The sequence below is a fragment of the Mobula birostris genome, chromosome 27 (genome assembly GCF_030028105.1).
Source record: "Mobula birostris isolate sMobBir1 chromosome 27, sMobBir1.hap1, whole genome shotgun sequence".
NCBI classification, from domain to species: Eukaryota; Metazoa; Chordata; class Chondrichthyes; order Myliobatiformes; family Myliobatidae; genus Mobula; species Mobula birostris.
In genome coordinates, this window is record NC_092396.1 from 46,130,455 (window position 1) to 46,138,840 (window position 8,386).

Sequence of the window (8,386 nt, forward strand, 5' to 3'; positions counted from 1 at the left end):
AAATGTGTGTATATAAATAAATATGCCCCACCTCCCCCTCGTACGCCATCCATTATTTATTTATATACACACATTCTTTCTCTCTCTCTCCTTTTTCTCCCTCTGTCCCTCTGACTGTACCCCTTGGCCATCCTCTGGGTTTTTCCCCCACTCCCCCTTTTCCTTCTCCCTGGGCCTCCTGTCCCATGATCCTCTCATATCCCTTTTGCCAATCAACTATCCAGCTCTTGGCTCCATCCCTCCCCCTCCTGTCTTATCCTATCATTTTGGATCTCCCCCTCCCCCTCCCACTTTCAAATCTCTTACTAACTCTTCCTTCAGTTAGTCCTGATGAAGGGTCTTGGCCCAAAACGTCAACTGAATACTTTTCCATAGATGCTGCGTGGCCTGCTGAGTTCCTTCAGAGTTGTCTGTGTGTTGCTTGGATTTCCAGCATCTGCAGATTTTCTCTTGTTTATGATTTAAAATTATCTGCTCCTTCATCAGTAAAGCTAAAGCAATTAATTCAAATAGTAAAACTATTTTCTAAAGATATAAACATGAACTTTGGACTAAAGAAGTACAAAACATTAAACATAAAGAAAGCTGCGATAGAGCCAATAGATTACAAAACAGAAAAGCAGGATATAACACAACCGATGGATGAAAATTAAACATGTAAGTATCTGAGATATCAAGCAAAGAAAATAGATCATAGTGCATTAAAGTTAAAAATTTTCACAGAATTTACTTCAAAGCTTACAAATATCTGCCAGGCAGAGCTCAATGGTAAAAATATAAGAAAGGCAATTAGCTCTTTCACTATACCCATATTAACATATTCTTTTAGCATAATACATTGGTCCCAAACTGATCTGGAAAATTTACAAGGAAAAATAAGAACTGAAATAACAAATTTTAGAAAACACGATGTACACTCGAACACACTTGGGGCAGAAGCAGGAAGAAGAATGACAGACATTTAAAAATTACACAACAGTCTGATAAAGCTTCTAAGGATATTTTTCATCAATGAAAAGGATCCTTGCTGCATTCCACTGCGTAGCCACAGAATCCTAACCCAGGTGTGACTTCTCTTCACAAGTTTTTACTCTTAAACATCCTACTTGCAGTGTAACATCAATAGCATCCAATGTAATTTTCTTTATTAATCTCCAAGGTAGCTTTCTGAAATCCATATATGCCACATTATGGATACACGACAGCCGTCACTGCCTTCATTAAAGTCTGTGTGGATGAGTGTGTGCCTATAAGAATTTACTGTACATACCCAAATCAAAAGCTGTGGATGAACCAGGACGTTCATAGTCTGCTAAAGGCTAGATCTGTGGCATTCAAATCTGGATACTCAGGACTATACAAGAAAACCAGTCATCACTTATGGAGATCTATCCCAAGAGCAAAGAAACAATTTTGAATGTAGTTGGAGGTGGAATTGGATGCATGTCAACTCTGTCAGGGATTGGCAGCATCTTTAGGAAGAGGTACAGTCAATGTTTTGGGGCTGAGACCCTTCGTCAGGACTAACTGAAAGAAGAGCTAGTAAGAGATTTGAAAGTGGGAGGGGGAGGGGGAGATCTGAAATGATAGGAGGAGATAGGAGGGGGAGGGATGGAGCCAAGAGCTGGCTAGTTGATTGGCAAAAGGGATATGAGAGGATAGCGAGTCTGAGTCGAAATGTGGTCGAAATGTTGAAGAGCCGAAGAAATTACAGATGGGGAGCAGTGAGAGATGGTTTCACTGAACTCATGTCGAAGAGAAGATTTAAACTTCTTCAGTGTAGGCATCATCGGAAGAGGCTTCGCAGTAGTGAATTTAAAAATGCAAACACGAGGAAATCTGCAGATGCTGGAATTTCAAGCAACACACATCAAAGTTGCTGGTGAACGCAGCAGGCCAGGCAGCATCTCTAGGAAGAGATACAGTTGACGCTTGTATCTCTTCCTAGAGATGCTGCCTGGCCTGCTGCGTTCACCAGCAACTTTTATGTGTGTTGCTTGAAATTCCAGTAGCTGCAGATTTCCTCGTGTCTGTCAGGGACTGTAGGCCATTACTTCCTAAAAAGCAAAACCCAACATCATAAATGGCAGAGATGCTTCATACCCAAGCCTTTTATGCACACTTTGAAAGGGAAAATAAAACTACAGTTGTGAGGATCCCTGCAGCAACCAATGACCATGTGATCTCTGTCTCGGAGGCTGACGTCAGACTGTCTATCAAGTGGTCCCCAATAGAGGACCTGGTAAGGCTCTGAAAACCTGTGCCAACCAACTTGCAGGTGTGTTCAAAGATATTTTCAACCTCTCATTGTTACAGTCGGAAGTTCGCACCTGCTTCAAAAGGCAACAAAAGTTCCCATGAAGAGCAAGGTAAGATGCCTTAACGACTGTTGTCCAGTAGCACTCACATCAATGGTGATGAAGTGCTTTGAGAGGTTGGTTATTAGATTAGATTAGATTAGATTCAACTTTATTGTCATTGTGCCGAGTACAGATATAAAACCAATGAAATGCATTTAGCATCTGACCAGAAATGCAAAGAATAGTGTTATTTACAAAATAACCGTGAGTAAAAAAAGTGCTACAGCACACAAATATAAAAGTACTGAGACAGTAGAATACGGATGCAATACTGCTTAGAGCTGTGATGTGAGGTTCAGCAGGGTCACAGCCTCAGGGAAAAAGCTCTTCCTGTGCCTGCTGGTGCAGGAGCGAAGGCTCCTGTAGCGCCTACCGGATGGGAGGAGAGTAAAAAGTCCATGGTTAGGGTGAGATGCATCCTTGATAATGCTTTTCCCCCTGCCCAGGCAGCGTTTATGGTAGATGTTCTCAATGGTGGGCAATTGGGTGCCGATAATCTGCTGGGCAGTTTTCACCACACGCTGGAGTGCTTTGCGGTCCGATACGGGACAATTGCCATACCACACTGAGATGCATTTGGTGAGTATGCTCTCAATGGTACAGCGGTAAAAGTCTGTCAGTATCCTGGGATAGCTGTGAGCTTTCTTCATGCTCCGCAGGAAATAAAGGCATTATTGCGCCTTCTTGATCAGGATGGAGGAGTTCAGGGACCAGGTGAGATCCTCGGAAATGTGGACACCAAGGAATTTGAAGCTTGACACACGCTCCACTACAGTTTCTTTGATGTAGATGGGGACGTGAGTGTGACTCCTAGCATGCCTGAAGTCCACAATGACTTCCTTGGTCTTCTGGGTGTTAAGGGCCAAGTTGTTGTCGGCACACCACACGGTCAAGTGCTGGACCTCATCCCTGTAGGCTGTCTCGTCATCCCCTCTGATCAGACCAACCACCGTGGTGTCATCTGCGAACTTGATTATGGAGTTAGAACCATGTACAGGAACGCAGTCATAGGTGAAAAGGGAGTACAGAAGAGGGCTCAGCACACAGCCTTGAGACACGCCAGTGTTCAGGGTGAGAGTGGAGGAGGAGTGGTTGTCTAACTTAACTGATTGGGTTCTGTTAGTCCAATAATCGAAGGTCCAATTGCAGAGGGATACGCTGATACCAAGCTGGCGAAGTTTGGTGATCAGCTTGGAGGGGATCACAGTGTTGAATGCCAAACTAATGTCAATGAACAGCATTCAGACATAAGAGTTGGGGCTGTCCAGGTGGGTCAGGGCAGAGTGAAGTGCCGTGGAGACGGCGTCCTTTGTTGACCTGTAGGTGCGATAGGCAAATTGATGGGGGTCCAGGGTAGAGGGCAGACAGACAGAGGGCAGTCTAGAATTAACTCCTGTCTCAGCAAAGACCTGGATCCACTGTAATTGCCTATTTTGTCTGTTGCCACAACATGATGGATGTGATCTCATTAGCATTTCACACAGCCTTGGATCACCTGGGCAATACAAATACCTATGTCAGGATGCTATTTATTGACTACAACTCAATGTTTAACACAATCATTCCTACAGTTATGATCAAAGAGTTCCAAAACCTGGACCTCCTTATCCGGAAGACCACCATCTGTGCGGATCAGAAATAAAATCCCCACCTCACTGACAATCAATAGTGGTGCACCTCAGAGATGTGTACTTAGCCCAGCACTCTCTCTACACTCATGACTGTGTGGCAAGGCACAGTTCAAATGCCATCTATAATATTTGCTGGATGCAATTATTGTTGGCAGAATTTCTGATGGTAATGACATACGAGTGAGATATATCAGCTAGTCGAATGGTGTTGCAGCAATGTCAGTAAGATCAAAGGAGTAATTGTGGACTTCAGAAAGTGTCAGATGAGAAAAAACACACCACTCCTCAGAGTGATCAGAAATGGAAAGAGTGAACAATTTCAATTTGCTAGGTGTCAATATCTCAGACGATCTATCCTTGGCCCAACATATCGATGCAGCTACAAAGAATATGTGCAATGACAGTGAATATATTTCGTTAGTTTGTGAAGATTTGGTATGTCACCAAAGACACTCGCCAATTTCTACAGATGTACCATGAAGAGTGTTCTAATTGGCTGCATCACCACCTAGCACTACTCAGGATTGAAATAAGCTGCAGAGACTTGTAAACTCAGTCAGATCCATCATGGCAAATAGCCTCCGTAGTATCCAGGACATCTTCAAGGAGCGAAACCTCAAAAAGGCAGCTTTCATCGTTAAGAACACCCATCACCCGGGCCATGCTCTTCTCTTGTTGCTACCATCAGGGAGGGGACACAGGAGCCTGAAGATGGACACTCATTGATTCAGGTACAGCTTCTTCCCCTCTGCCATCAGATTCCTAAATGGACATTGAACCCGTGAACACTACCTCACTACATCTTTAAAAACACAAACACAAGGAAATCTGCAGATGCTGGAACTTCAAGCAACACACATAAAAAAATTGCTGGTGAATGCAGCAGGCCAGGCAGCATCTATAGGAAGAGGAACCCTTCCTCAGGACTAACTGAAAGAAGAGATAGTAAGAGATTAGAAAGTGGGAGGGGGAGGGAGAGATCAGAAATGATAGGAGAAGACAGGAGGGGGAAGGGATGGAGCCAAGAGCTGGAAAGTTGATTAACAAAAGGGATATGAGAGGATCATGGGACGGACAGGAGGCCGAAGGAGAAAGAAAGGGGGAGGGGGGAAGCCCAGAGGATGGGCAAGGAGTTATAGTGAGAGGGACAGAGGGAGAAAAAGGAGAGAGAGAAAATAAATAAATAAATAAATAATAAAGGATAAATAAATAATGAATGGGGTACGAAGGGGATTAATGGAGGTTTGAGAAGTCAATGCTCATGCCATCAGGTTGGAGGCTACCCAGACAGAATATAAGGTGTTGTTCTTCCAAACTGAGTGTGGCTTCATCTTGACAGGAGAGGAGGCCGTGGATAGACATATCAGAATGGGAATGGGATGTGGAAATAAAATGTGTGGCCATTGGGAGATCCTGCTTTCTCTGGCAGACAGAGCGTAGGTGTTCAGCGAAACGATCTCTCAGTCTGCGCCAGGTCTCGCCAATATATAGAAGGCTACATCGGGAGCACTGGACGCAATATATCACCCCAGCCGACTCACAGGTGAAGTGTCGCCTCACCTGGAAAGACTGTCTGGGGCCCTGAATAGTGGTAAGGGAGGAAGTGTAAGGGCATGTGTAGCACTTGTTCCGCTTATAAGGAGAAGAGCCAGGAGGGAGATCGGTGGGAAGGGATGAGGGGGGGGGAACGAATGGACAAGAGAGTCACCTAGGGAACGATCCCTGCAGAAAGGGGGGGGGGGAGGGAGGGAAAGGAAGATGTGCTTAGTGGTGGGATCCCGTTGGAGGTGGCAGAAGTTACGGAGAATTATATGTTGGACCCGGAGGCCGGTGGGGTGGTAGGTGAGGACAAGGGGAATCCTGTTCCTAGTGGGGTGGCGGGAATATGGGGTGAGAGCAGATGTGCGTGAAACGGGAGAGATGTGTTTGAGAGCAGAGATGATGGTGGAGGAAGGGAAGCCCCTTTCTTTTAAAAAGGAGGACATCTCCTTCGTCCGGGTCCAACATATAATTCTCCATGGATGATCTTAAAGGGAGACTCGCGTACTGCAGATAGATGCAGAACTGCTGTGTATTCTGTTTCACCGAGACCTGGCTCTCCCCTGCCACCTCCGACTGTGCCATCCGACCGGAGGGATTTTTGATCCATCGGATGGACCGCACAGTGTCTTCAGGCAAGACGAGGGGGGTGGTGTCTGCCTACTGATCAACACTGCGTGGTGCTCGGACACAGTGGCACTGACAAGCTCCTGCAGCCCGGACCTGGAACACCTGTCGGTGAAGTGTCGTCCCTACTATCTGCCACGGGAATTCACCTCAGTCATACTGACAGCAGTCCACATTCCCCCCGCAGGCGGACGAGGAGTGTGCTCTGAACATACTGTATGCCAACATCAGTGAACTTGAGACCAGGTATCCGGAGGCTTTGCTCATTACAGCCGGGGACTTTAACCAGGCCAACCTCAGAAAGGCGCTGCCAAAGTTATACCAACATGTCTCCTGCCCCACTAGAGGCCTGAATATACTTGACCACTGCTACACAGCAGTCAAGGATGCCTACCGTTTTGTCCCACGACCTCACTTCAGAAAATTGGACCATCAGGCTGTACTCCTCCTCCTGGCTTACAAACAGAAACTGAAGCGGGAGGTCACGGTGTCAAAAGTAATGTCTCGTTGTACGGAGGAAACGGATGAGGTCCTCTGTGACTGCTTTGAATCGGTGGACTGGTTAGTATTCAAGGACTTGGAAGCTAACCTCGATGAGTATGCCTCAGCTGTCATGGACTTTATTTGGAAATGTACAGAGGACTGTGTGTCGCGCAAGATGATCCGGGTATTCCCTAACCAGAAACCTTGGATAAATTATGAGGTCAAGTCCCTTTTAAAGGCTAGAGCTGCGGCTTTTAGGTCCGGGGATACCAGTCGCTACACAGAATTCAGGCATGAACTCCGGGAAGCCATTAAGGGCGCCAAGAGGCAATATTAAGCCAGGTTGGAAGCCCAGGCTAACCAGAGGGATGCCAGTAGACTCTGGCAGGGTCTAAATGAGATCACTGGGCGCAAAGAAAAGGCTGGGAATATCAATAACTATGGCGCTTCTCTTCCTGACAAACTTAATGTATTCTATGCAAGATTCGAACAGAAGAGAAGCATCCCACTCCCTCCGGATGAACCGGACCTGGTGGCATCGAGATTCATTGTCACCGAGGAGGACGTCAGAAGGGCCTTCCTGAAGATAAATCCAAGGAAGGCGAATGGCCCAGATGGCATCCCAGGACGGGTTCTCCGGGCCTGTGCAAGCGAACTAGCTGGAGTGTTCGCTGACATCTTCAACTGCCCCTTGCTTCAGTCTAAGATCCCCTCGTGTTTTAAGAAGGCAACAATAATCCCAGTGCCGTAGAAGAGCAAGGTGGCATGCCTGAATGACTATCGACCTGTGGCTCTGACATCAATTGCTATGAAGTGCTTTGAGAGATTGGTTATGGCACACATCAACCACAGCCTACCAGTCAACCTTGATGCTTTGCAATTCGCCTACCGGAGCAACAGGTCAACAGCAGATGCTATCTCTCTGACCCTACATTCCTCCTTAGAACATCTGGAGAATAAAGACGCATACGTAAGGCTCCTTTTCATTGACTACAGCTCTGCCTTTAATACCATCATTCCAAATAAACTGATTCCTAAGCTCCGGAACCTGGGCCTTAGCACTCAGATCTGCAGCTGGATCTTCAACTTCCTCACAGACAGGACCCAGGCTGTAAAAATAGGGGACAAGCTCTCCTCTACAATCACTCTGAGCACAGGTGCCCCACAAGGCTGTGTACTCAGCCCCCTGCTGTACTCACTGTACACCCATGATTGTGTAGCCAAGTTTCCATCAAACTCAATATATAAGTTTGCTGATGACACAACAATTGTAGGCCGTACCTTGGGTAATGATGAGTTTGACTACAGAGAGGAAATTAAGGTGCGAAGACAATAACCTACCCCTTAATGCCAGCAAGACGAAGGAATTGGTTGTTGACTTCAGAAAGAGTAGCGGACCGCACGACCCAATTTACATCGGTGGTGAGTGAGTGGAACAGGTCAAAAGCTTTAAGTTCCTCAGGGACAATATCACAAATGACCTGACTTGGTCCAACCAAGCAGAGTCCACTGCCAAGAAGGCCCACCAGCACCTTTACTTCCTGAGAAAACTAAAGAAATTTGGCCTGTCCCTTAAAACCCTCACTAATTTTTATAGATGCACCATAGAAAGCATTCTTCTAGGGTGCACCACCACCTGGTATGGAAGTTGTCCTGTCCAAGACCAAAAGAAGCTGCAAAAGATTGTGAACACAGCGCAGCACATCACACAAACCAATCTTGGACTCACTTTACACTGCACGCTGT